Raw genomic sequence first — 4,787 nt, forward strand, 5'->3', positions numbered from 1 at the left:
CCCCACCCTAGCCTGGCACTGAGCCGGGGCCCCTGGTTTGCAACATCAAGGACTTCAGTGTGACACCTGGCACTGAGCCGGGGCGGCCTGGTTTGCAACATCAAGGACTTCAGTGTGGCACCTGGCACTGAGCCGGGGTCCCTGGTTTGCAACATCAAGGACTTCAGTGTGACACCTGGCACTGAGCCGGGGCGGCCTGGTTTGCAACAAACAGCTGACACTGCTTAAGGAAATCGTTCTGATTGGATGAGGTGACTCGTGCTCGCTGCGTGCTCTCTTGATACCCCTATTGTGTTATATTGTAATCATGCTCTCCCCACATGCTCTGTAACCTGATTGGCTCATGATTCATATATAATAACCATGACTTCCTTGGAAGAGTAGAGGAGGAGAAAGAAGAACAAGGAGAACGAGAAGAACAATAAAGAGCTCTGATAAACAACCAATTTGTCGTATCTCTCTCTGCGGGCAGAGGGAACGCGATAAGTGGTGCCGAAACCCGGGAGACAACAAACCAGCAGCAACTACCTAGGTAAGTTTTAGAGATTAATGTTAACCAGTTTGTCTGTTGTAAATAATAAAATAGGAGTGATAAAGGCAGCCTTAAAGTTCGTGGTAAAGCGACTATCAGGACACACGGAAGGTGGTCCGGGGACACGCGGAATGCGGTCCGGTTAAAGTTCGCTGTAAAGCGACTATCAGGACACACGGAAGGTGGTCCGGGGACACGCGGAACGCGGTCCGGTTAAAGTCAGGACACACGGAAGGTGGTCCGGGGACACATGGAATGCGGTCTAGTTAAAGTGAAAGTAAGGACACACGGAAGGTGGTCCAAAGACAGAGCCAAGCGAAACGCGGCTCGGAGTGGACTAGCGAAAGGCAGTCCGGAGACAGAGCTAAGTGAAACAAGGCTTGGGGTGGACTAGCGGAAAGCAGTCCACCTTAAAAGTATTAAAGTGAAAGTGGCACATTAAAAGTATTAAAGTGAAAGTAGCACGCGAAAGGCGGCTACACCCTGGACTAAGCGAAAAGCGATCCACATTAAAAGTATTAAAGTGAAAGTGGCACTCGAAAGGGGGCAAATTAATCATGGGTTCTGAGGTGTCTAGAGTTCGCATGGAAGGACTATTAAAGGCTTTATTAAAGGCTAATGGAGCACCTTTAAAGGTTTCCTCAGCTAGGAAGTTTTTAAAAACTGTAGAAGACAAAGCCCCTTGGTTTTTAGATAAGGGCTTGTTGGATCAAGAGAAACTATCACAAGAGACAGAAAAAGGCCCCCCTCCTGATCCCTTCCACGCAGCTCCATGGCCACCTAGGGAGGGAACACCCGTGTCCTTGAAGCAGTCCTCCCCCTAGGCAGAGAGCTCAGCAGCTCCATTCCTCAAAAGTAGTAAGAAATAATGTTTTGTGATTTTCTGCATTCAAACCTAACCTGATTTCTCAACCAGGAAGAAAAAGGGTTAAAAAGTCCTGGGTGATCCTCCGCCCCCCCCCCCCCCCCCCCCCCCGCCTGGCCTTGCTGAAGCCTGCATTGGAATGTAGGCTGCAGCGGTCTCAGTGGGAAAGGGAGGTAACCTGAAGATAAGAAAAAAAGAAAGAAGAAAGGGTGTCTGTTTTAAACTTCTGGGTTGCTACACAGAACTAACTCATTTTCCAGGATTCTTGTTTTGTTTTGTTTTTCTTTAATGCTGATTTTTGAGCTCATAATTTTGATCCAGCATACCTAGGTTAATGATTTTTTTCTTTTTGATCAGTTCTATTTTTTATTCAACTAGAGTTTTTGAACATCTGTTACATTGCAATGGAGATTCACCTATAAAGTTACAAGGCCTTTGATTTTGTGTTATTTGTATGTCGTGCTGTCTAATGTCATGTTTTGTCTGTATCAAAACTGAGCGCTCCTAAAATTAAAATTTAAAAATGGATCCAAATACTTTTATTCACGTGATTTAAAAAGGTTCAATTTAAATTGAGTAAACTAATAAAAGTGAAATGTCTTTAAAAATGACTTGCAAGTCTCTAGGTGGTCAAACTAATGAAATGTTGATGTTAAACAATGTCTAATATCAATTGTTTCTAGGACTTTCCTCCAACAAGAAAAAGCTGGCAAATACTGTTCAGGACACTTGTCTAATATCTTGGGTTTTTTTAAGAAAATAAGTGAATTAGAATTGACATGCATGGGATTACTGAAATGTGTTTGTACAGAAAATTGTTTTGTGTCATCACTAAACTAAAAACAAGGTTACTAAGAGTTATGTCCTAACAAGTGGAATTCTATATACAAAGGGTCCCAAAAGTTTCAACTGTGTTTCAATTAGAGTACTATAAACAACAAAGTATTTTATCTTGTTAAAATGGTGTAATTTATCTAAATTCAGAAATTTCATAAGAGCTGTTTCAGAATGTAAACAAAAAGGGGTCAACAGATAGGAAAGAGAGAATAAAAGGTTCTAGGTTTGGAAATATATTTAATAAAAAGGAAAAGAAAATGTTTCTGGGTAAGAAAGTGCCTGTGTGATGAAATACATGAGGGTCTAAGTAAGTGCTAAGAAAGTCTGTGTGTAAGTAAAGGGCAAGTTTCAACAAGTCTGTGTGTAACTAAGTTGGTTGCATGTATGTGAAAGAGCTAAAACTATTTAAGGTTTTTCCTAAGGTGAAGTACTAATGTTCTGATATAAGCAAAAGTTTAATCTATATAGTAAAATGACATAGTAAAATAACAAGGATTTCTTAGAAACACTAATTTACTCTTAACTTTGTGTCTATTAAGTTTTATTCTTTAAAACAATTAATCTTAAAAATTGGGATTTATACAATTATGGTTAAACAACTGTTAAGAGTATTGTACTATGTTACAGAGTCTAAATTTTTCTTTAAAAACTAAATTTAGTAAGATTAAAGTGTCAAGGTAATTGTAAAATGGTCACTCCTTGTATATTAAATGTATTCATATTTTCCAAGTATACAAGTTTTAAAGCAGGGTATTTATCAAGCTACTATTCTCCAAACTTCTCTCTCAATGTTGGAATGCTTCTAGGTTCTCACGAGCAGTCTTAATGCCTATTCCTACCTTCCTACCAGTCCCAGTCTCTGTTACAGATACAGAACTACCAGTACTATTATCAAGAAACAAAAGAGATTTTAGCATCACAACAGCTGTGATCACTGCCATTGCAGCCTCTGCAGCAGCAGCCACAACCACAGCAGCCGCGTTGACAACTACAATACAGACAACAACTACAGTTAATCATTTGGCAGAAAACACTGCCACTGCCTTACAGACTCAAAAGACCTTAAATCAACATTTAAGAACAGGCATCCTCCTAGTAAATCAAAGAGTGGACTTATTACAAGAACAAATGGACTTGTTACAAGAACTTATGGGTCTAGGATGTGTTCTTTCTTTAAGAGCTGTTTGTGTTGCCCCTATCACTTTTTATAATGATAGCCATGCAGCTATGTTGTCTAGAAATCTTTCTCACTATCTTACTTGTACTTGGTCATATGGGTTTGACAATTTAACCTCTCAACTAAGAGCTGAAATTATGAGAGTCAATACCACCAGGGTAAATGTGGCACCTGTATCTAAAATGGTCAAATGGTTCTCTACTGCTCTAGGTTTTGTAAAACAATGGGCAGGCCTTGGTTCCCTAGGACTAATATTTTAGGTGTTTTATATCTCATTTGCTTAATTTATCAATTACGAGCACCCAACAGAGAGATCGAATCATCCTTCAACAAGTCATGACAGCCTTAGAGGCCGACAGAGCAGGGCACACTCTGCATGCCACTTCTGCTATAACTAACTGTGGAACATTTATGACTGGGGAGTCTTTATCTTCTAAATGTAAAGTAGGAATGCTGATGATCCTTTGTGAAGAAAAGTAAGGCAAGTCAGGATACATTGGTAAAATAATGTCATTGAGACATGTGTCCTTTTGTAACAATTGATAGTGCAAATCCTTGTCACATGTGTTTGTAGTCAGGGACGAGACATTTAATACAAATTTTGGAGTGCATTATTAAAACAGGGAATTGAGAGTGGATAAAAGAGAGGAAAAGTGAAAATGAGAAATCTGTTTAAAAGAGCATGTTCTCAGTGACCTTCTGGACATGGCTAGAGGGTTCTTGTCTCCTTCCTCAGTGAATCTGGCTGTAGTATTTTTTTCTGTGTCATTTGTAGGTTTAGAATCTCTTCTTTCCATTCCCTTTATCCCCATCTTTCTGGTCAATAGTCAGAATGATCTTATCATGGGGTTTGTTCAGGAATCAGCAACTGGTACTTCCCACCCCAGCTTGCCTGTTTCTCAGGTGCTCCGAGCTGCTTCCATGGCCTTCCAGGGTCACTGTGGGCCCATCCACCCCCGGGTTGCAGAGCTCACTGGATCCTTATCAGTGGGCTGTCCAGGCACCACTCAGGGGGCAGGTTGCCAGGCGGCTTGCTTTACGCCTCTGCGGTTCATGGTGTTCTTTATTGTCCTCCTCATCTCCCAGGCTTCTCTGGGGATTGGTATGAGAAGAAAATCCATTTGCCAGTAGTTGCCTACATTCCTGTCCTCCTCCTTCAGTGGAGGAGTTCCCAGTGGATGGATTCCTTCACATTTCTGTGTGTTTTCCTTGATTTCAAGTAGAAAAATTAGCATCACTATTAAGGATTTCCTCTACCAGACTTTTTGTAAATGTGAAAGTAATTTCTTCCCAAGTCATGACTCCACCCTGCAGAGCCCACCCCAGGACTGTGCTGTGCTATAACATGCCAGTTGGTGGAAAGACTGGATTCCCAC

The sequence above is a fragment of the Sciurus carolinensis genome, chromosome 6, assembly GCF_902686445.1.
Source record: "Sciurus carolinensis chromosome 6, mSciCar1.2, whole genome shotgun sequence".
Classification (NCBI taxonomy): domain Eukaryota; kingdom Metazoa; phylum Chordata; class Mammalia; order Rodentia; family Sciuridae; genus Sciurus; species Sciurus carolinensis.